Source organism: Capricornis sumatraensis, chromosome 9 (assembly GCF_032405125.1).
Source record: "Capricornis sumatraensis isolate serow.1 chromosome 9, serow.2, whole genome shotgun sequence".
NCBI classification, from domain to species: Eukaryota; Metazoa; Chordata; class Mammalia; order Artiodactyla; family Bovidae; genus Capricornis; species Capricornis sumatraensis.
Window position 1 is genome coordinate 11,939,305 of NC_091077.1, and position 7,804 is coordinate 11,947,108.

The following is a 7,804-nucleotide window of genomic DNA, read 5'->3' on the forward strand; positions in this document are numbered from 1 at the left end:
GTGGGTGACCAATTGGAAGGCAGAAGGAAAGGAGAGGGGCGGGGAAACTGCAGGCTTCTGGTTCAGACAGCAGGGTGGACCTAGAGAATCGAAGAGGGTGGGGGCGGGGAGCACCTCCTGCTCTCATCACCCCCCCCACACACACACACAGTCTCATCTCCCCTCGCCCGCCCGAGTCAGGGCACGTCTTGTCCCCACTCCGTCTCAGGGTGGGCCTTCCCTGGTGGTCCAGTGGCTAGGACTCCACACTCCCAATGCTGGAGGCCTGGGTTCGATCCCTGGTCAGGGAACTAGACCTCATATGCCACAACTCAACGTTCATATCCTCAACTAGAGATCCCACGTGCCGCAACTAAGACCTGGCCTAGCCAAATAAATAAATATTTTAAAAAGGAAGCTCCGCCGCTCCCAGCTCACTGCCGCAGCCCTGCTCGCTCTGCCCGCTACATCTGCCCTCACCCCTCCCCACTCTTCCCTTTCTCTCTGGACCAGAGCCTCGCTCTAGCACACTCCTGCCTCAGAGCTTTTGCGTGCGCTCTTCCCATGGCCTGGATGCTCTTTCTCCAGTGCCTCGGCGGCTCACCTCCTGTGACCTTTGCTAGATTGTTACCTACTTAGCCAGGTGTTCCCTCACCCCATCATGTTTGCATTGACACATAATCCCCACCCCACCCCCATTCTTTCTCTGCTAGAGCCTGTTTTCCCCCAAAGCACTTGTAACCAGGTGGGCACTAGGTAACTGCCCCCTGACTGGACGACCTCTTCCAAGGGTCTGTTTCATCTTTGTTCATTAAACGAATTAATGAGAACGCTCTCCTCACCAGAACTGGGCATGCAACAGAGAGCCAGGCCAACCCATGATGGAATGTTCCCTGATGGGATAGATAGACTTTCAGCCGCAGAGCCCAAGTCCAATTAGGGGAGCAAAATGTGGAGGCCCAGTCTACCGCTAGTGTGGGTTCCAATGCAGTCCTGGGGGCAGAGCCTTTTTGGAGGAAGAGAGCACAGAGGGCAGGAGTCCTCTGGGTATGTGGGTGAGAGATGTGGGGGGTGAGGAAAGAATAGGCCAGAGCAGAGAAGGTGATGAAAATACCAGGAAATCCAGGCCTGAAATGCCAAGTCACAGCCTCTGAGGCAGTAGGGAGCCATGGAGGGTTGTAGGCAGGCAGTGATGTGGAGTTTTCATTTCGCCAAGAGCACTCTGGGTGCAGGATGGAGATTAGAAGGGGCGGAAATGGCAGATAGATGTGGAAGAGACCAGGGAGGAGGCATCCATGGAGAAGGGGAGGCTTTGAATGGTCCCACCCCCGCCACTCGGCTGCCAGAGTGACCTTTTAAAATTTATAGGCAGACAAACCCCACCCTGTGGCGCCGACATCTAGTGGTAGAGAGATAATAAGCAAATAAGTAAAACGCATGGAGAAGGCAATGGCACCCCACTCCAGCACTCCTGCCTGGAGAATCTCATGGACGGAGGAGCCTGGTGCGCTGCAGTCCATGGGGTCGCTAAGAGTCGGACACGACTGAGCGGCTTCACTTTCACTTTTCACTTTCATGTATTGGAGAAGGAAATGGCAGCCCACTCCAGTGTTCTTGCCTGGAAAATCCCAGGGACGGCAGAGCTGGTGGGCTGCATAGTCCAGCCTATGGGGTCACATAGAGTCGGACACGACTGAAGCGACTTAGCAGCAGCAGCAGCATGGCAGGCATGATAGGGATGAGTGCCGGGGAGGGCAGGATGCAGGAGTGTTGGGGCTAGCAGGACCTCCCAGAGCTGGCAGCGTCTGGGTAAAGACCTGAAGAAGGCAAGGGAGGAGCTTTGCAGGTCTCTGGGGAGGAGAGCCTGTGCAAAGGCCCTGGGAGGGTACTGTGCCTGGTGTTAGTGAGTGGGGAGGAAAAGGTGGAAGGAGGTGAGGGTAGGGACGGGATAGGGCCGAGTGCACAGGGCCTTGTGGGCCGAAAATGGACTTTGACCTTTGCTCCGAGTGTGGTGGGAGCCACGGAGGGTTCTGAGCTGAAGAGGGACAGTGTGGCGACTCAGGTGCTCACCGGCGCCCTCTGGCAGCTGTAGGGGGAATAGGCTGCGCTGCGAGGGTAGAGAGCAGGAGAGAACGGAGGAGGCGGCAGGGCTGGACCAGGAAGGGGACCAAGGCCGGAGGAGAGAGTGAGCAGATGCTGAAGGAGGAGACGCAGGAGCCGCTGCGGGGATGGGAGGAGGAGAGGTTCTTGAGCACCTTGGAGGACTCAGGGTGCTCTCTGCTGAGATGTTGGAAGATGAGGGGGTGGAGCTAAGGGTTTAGTGGGGACCCTGGCCTGACCCCAACCCCCAGAGCCCACAGCCCCCTTCCTGAAGGAGGTTATGTGCCAGACACTCTCTGGCACTTGCTCCACCTCTGTGACGGCAGTCTGTCAGTCCCAGAGTTGGGATGGGGAGATGCGCTCAGAGAGGCCAGGAGTCTGGCCTGAGAGCCAAGTCCCTGGCCTTAGCCCAGGGCCTGCCGCTTACCCACTCGGCCACGCCTGAGGGTTCCCTGGAGGAGGGGGGCTGGTGGAGCTGGCCTTTCCCGCTGCCGGGTTTGGGGAGGACTCAAGGCTGCTGAGGAGGGAGCAAGAGCACCTTGTTCTTGCTCAAGACTTGTTCTCAGGGGCCCAGAATCCTGCTGGTGGTATCCCAACCACCCCCCCCCCCCCAGGCATTCAGACTCACACCCACTCAAGCACAGAGGGTTGCCATGGCAACCACACTCTAGGGCAAGCTCACGGCGCCCCCTCTCCACCAGCAGCCGGTTCTCCTCCTGTTGCCCTCCCCTGCCCCATCCCAGGGCACCTGAGGACAGAGCCTGGGCCACATCACCTGCCCCCAGGACGCCCCTGCTTTTGCCCCTTGACTTGAGACTGATGTGGGGCTCAGGCAAAAATAGAGGCAGGTATGGGGTCAGTGGGCAGCCTGCACGACCTGGGGGTCTAACACACCTGGGGCCCAGTCTCCCTTCTCAACGTGAGGGTGGCGAGCCCTGTTTCCCATGGGTTAAATTGGGAGACTCAAGTTTCCCAAGCACTCAAGTTCCCTGAGGCTCGAAGTGGGGACAGACACAGGTGTGGGCTCACCTGACTCCTGTGGGCATGCCCACTTCGGAGGCTGCTCAGGGCTACAGAAGCAGTGGAGGCCCAGACGAGGGGCCTCTTGAGGGCCCCCAGGTCTCCCCAGCTCACTGTGATCAGCCTGGGCTTCCAAGCCCCCTTGCCACTCGGGTGCCCTTGGGATCTCACTTTCCTATAAAATGTAGGTATGTACTCCCCCATCCTTACTAAGTCCTTATGAGGATTATATGAGATATAGGCGTGCAGTGCTTGGAATGGGGCACGGCGCTGTTAGCCGCTGGCCCTGGCCATCGTGGGTGGTTCTGGCAAATGGGAGGTCCCAGCTGACCCCCACCACCCCCGTAGCAGGAAGGTTTTCCAGAAGTCGTGAGGCTCAAGGCCCATCTCCCATCTCTGCCTACATACCACCACCCCTCCTGCCCTGTCTGCCCTGACCCCCTGTGTGAATTCACTGGGGCTGCTGTTAAAGCCAGGCTGGGCGGCTTAAACAGAAATGTGTTGTCTCCCAGTTATAGACACCAGAAGCCCAAGATGGAAGCATTGGGTTGATTGCTTCCAGGGGCACAGAGAAAGAACCTCTGCCCCAGCTTCTGGAGGTTGGCCAGCAACCCTTAGCTAGAAGGCGCGTCACACCAATCTCTGCCTCGTCTTCACGTGGTGTTCTCCTTGGGTGTGTGTGGGTCTGTGTCCATCTCCTTTTTATAAGGACAGCAGTCTGATTGGATCAGGGTCCACCCTACTGGGGCTTCCTAGGTGGCTCAGTGGTAAAGAATCCACCTGCCAAAGCAGGAAAAGCAAGAGATGAGGGTTTAGCCCTGGTCTGGGAAATGGCAACCCACTCTAGTATTCTTGCCTGGGAAATTCCATGGACAGAGGAATCTGGCATGCTGCAGCCCATGGGGTCGCAAAGAGTCAGACATGGCTGAGCACACACACACACACACACCCCACCCTAATGATCTCACTCATTTTAACTTGATTACATCTTTATCTCCAAATAAGGTCCCATTCTGAGGTGCCGGGCGATAGGGCGCCAGCGTATCTTTTCTTGGAGGAATACAGTTCCATCCAGCCCAAGGCCTCAGGGCTGGTCAGGCCTGGATCTCCCAGGCAGTTCCCACCTCACCACTTCTGACCTCACTTCCTCACTTCAGTGAGCACCAGGTGCCAGGAGAAACTCCCCAAGGCTGAGTGCATGTGCAGTCAGGCCAGGAAGAGAGGGGACAGAACTGTGGTGTCCAGCTCCCCCAGCTCCAACCCCGAGCTGGGGACAGCTCTGGGGATGCCTGGGGCTTCGTGGGGGAACTGCTCCAGGGGTGGGGGTTCCAGGAGCAGCAGCAGCCCACGGGGAACACTTTCTGTGCCCCTGAGGCAGTGGTACCCAGCCCGTGTGGGTCAGGCTTGGCGCCCAGGTCACAGGGCAGATGCCCCATCCAGCCATCCCTACCACCATTCCTGTGTTCATCTGGTAAATATTTGTTTGTGGACCTGTTATACATCTGAGCTTCCTTGATAGCTCAGTGGTAGAGTCCACCTACCAATGCAGGAGATGTGGGTTCGATCCCTGGTCCAGGAAGATCCCCTGGAGAAGGAAATGGCAACCCGCTCCAGAATTCTTGCCTGGAGAATCCCATGGACAGAGAAGCCTGGCAGGCTGCAGTCCATGGGGTCGCAAAGAATCGTAGACAACTGAGCAACTGAACGACAGCTACTACTGCACATCTAAGTGCCAGGGGACAGCCTCAGCAGCTTCCCTTCTGGGGGCAGGGGAGGAGTACGAAGGGCATCCACCAGTGGGCCAGTCAAGTCACGTGGCGGTGGCATGACCGTGGGGCGGGGGCGACAGCGCAGCAAGGGACACCGTGTGCTCACCGCACACCAGGCAGGGCCCTGCGTGCTCCCTGGGTGTGAATTCCCCGGCTGTGGGAGGTTACGGGGTGGTGTGGGTGGGCCAGGCGGGCACTGGCTGCCAGCGGCTGTGGTGCAGGGTGGTGGAGGCCCCCTCGCATCTCTGAGGCGGGGCATGAGCTGAGATCTAAGGGCGCAGGCCAGGACTGCGTGGCCAGAGCAGCGGGGAAGGGGCAGGAGCCGGGCGTGTGTGGTCTCACAGGATGTGAAGTGGGAGCCCTGGCAAGGATTTAAGCAGGGGTGCAGTGTGTTGAGGTTCATTATTTTTTTGGCTGCGCAACATATCTTGTGAGATCCTGGTTCCCCAACCAGGGATTGAACTCGGGCCACGGCAGTGAAAGCACCAAGTCCTAACCACTGGACCACCAGGGAGGTCCCAAGATTGTCTTTAAGAAGTCCCCTCTGTGGAAGAGACTTATGGACGTGGGGGCGGGAGGGGTGGAAGGAGAGGGTGGAGGGTGGGATGAATGAAGACAGGAGCATAGAAACGTATACACTGCTGTATGTAAACTAGACAGCCAGTGGGGATTCGCTGTATGACTCAGGGGGCTCAGGTCGGCGCTCCGCGACAACCTAGAGGGGTGGGACGGCGCGGGAGGCGGAAGGGAAGCTGAAGAGGGAGAGGATGTATGTATACCTATGGCTGATCCGTGTTGATGTCTGGCAGAAACCAACACAGTATTATAAAGCAATTATCTTTCAATTAAAAATAAATTGAAAGAAAAGGTCCTCTCTGTGGAAACAGCCCAAGTATCCATCAGTGATGAATGGATAGGAAATTCCCTGGTCATCCAGTGGTTAGGACTTCACACTTTCACTGCTTAGGTGTTATTAACTGCTCAGTCTTGTCCAGCTGTTTGCCATCCTATGGACTGTAACCCACCAGGGTCCTCTGTTCATGGCATTTCTCAGGCAAGAATACTGGAGTGGGTTGCCATTCCCTTCTCCATTCACTGCCTAGGGAGCGGGTTCAATCCCTGGTCAGAGAACTAAGATGCTGCGAGGCATGGCCAAAAACAAAAAAAATTTTGACATATACAGACTGCTGCTGCTGCTGCTAAGTCGCTTCAGTCGTGTCCGACTCTGTGCGACCCCATAGACGGCAGCCCACCAGGCTCCCCTGTCCCTGGGATTCTCCAGGCAAGAACACTGGAGTGGGTTGCCATTTCCTTCTCCAATACATGAAAGTGAAAAGTGAAAGTAAAGTCGCTCAGTCGTGTCCGACTAGTAGTGACCCCATGGACTGCAGCCTACCAGGCTCCTCTGTCCATGGGATTTTCCAGGCAAGAGTACTGCAGTGGGGTGCCATTGCCTTCTCTGATATACAGACTACTCTGTTAAAATAGATAACCAATAAGGACCTGGCTCAGACAGTAAAGCGGCTGTCTACAATGTGGGAGACCCAGGTTTGATCCCCGGGTCAGGAAGAGCCTCTGGAGAAGGAAATGGCAACCCACTCCAGTACTCTTGTCTGGAAAATCCCATGGACGGAGGAGCCTGGTAGGCTGCAGTCCATGGGGTCACACAGAGTCAGACACAACTGAGCGACTTCACTCAATAAGGACCTACTATATAGCACAGGAAACTCTATCAGTACTCTGTAGCGGTGTATACACGAAAAGAATCTTTTTAAAAAGTGGATATATGTATATGTTAATGGATTCACTTTGCTATATACCGGAAACTAACATAACCTTGTAAATCAACTATATTCCAATTAAAAAAAATTTTTCATCCAAGTGGATGAAGAAATGTGGTCCATTCATACAATGGAATATTACTCAGCCAAAAAGAGGAACTCAACTGGCACACTTTTCCACATGGGTGAACCTCAAAAACATCTTGCTGAGTGAAAGAAACCACACACAAAAGGCCACTGATTATCTGATTCCACATGTGTGCAATGCTCAAAACAGGCAGATCCATAGACACAGAAAGCAGATGAGTGGTTGCCAGGACCTGAGGGGAGCGGGGAGACAGAGTTCTTGATTAGCAGGTACCAAGTTTCTGGTGGCTCAGATGGGAAAGAATCGGCCTGCAGTGCAGGAGACCCAGGTTTGATCCCTGAGTCAGAAAGATCCCCTGGAGAAGGGAATGGCAGCCCACTCCAGTATTCTTACCTGGAGAATCCCATGGACGGAGGAGCCTGGTGGACTGTAGTCTGTGAGGTCACAAAGAGAGTCGGATACAACTGAGCGACTAACACACACACGTTTCACTTCGGGGCGATAGACAAGTTTTGGAAATAGAGATGCTGGTGGCACAGCATTGAGAATGTAATTAATGCCACTGAATTGTATACTTGAACATGGTTAAAATCCCAAGTTTTACATTATAGATATATGTATATGGGGCTTCCCTAGTAAAGAACCTGCTTGCCAAGGCAGGAGATGTGAGTTCGATTCCTGGGTGGGGAAGATCCCCTGGAGAAGGCAATGGCAGCCCACTCCAGTATTCTTGCCTGGAGAATCCCATGGACAGAGGAGCCTGGTGGGCTACAGTCCATGCAGTTGCAAAGAGTCGGACACAACTTAGCAACTAAACAACGGTGTGTGTGTGTGTGTGTGAGTGAGTGAGTGAGTGAGTGTGATACCACAATCTCTTAAAAAGCCCCTCTGGCTGCCAGGGGAGCCTGGGATGTGGAAGTGGAGGTGCTGGAGGGCAGCGGGGAAGGGATCAGGGCTCTTTGGTGACGATGGTGATGCCCAGGTCTGGAGGACAGATGCTGGGCTGCTCTGGAGGTGCAGACCCTGGGCTTACTCCTGCTGGCTGTGGGGGTGAGGGAAGGGGGAAA

General features: G+C 55.4%; 1 non-coding gene across 1 annotated transcript; it reads left to right on the forward strand.

Moving 5' to 3' along the window:
- Positions 1–217: 217 nt before the first annotated feature.
- Positions 218–290, forward strand: TRNAG-CCC (transfer RNA glycine (anticodon CCC)). Its single transcript has one exon. It is a non-coding gene; the product is annotated as a tRNA-Gly (tRNA).
- The last annotated feature ends 7,514 nt before the right edge of the window (positions 291–7,804 follow it).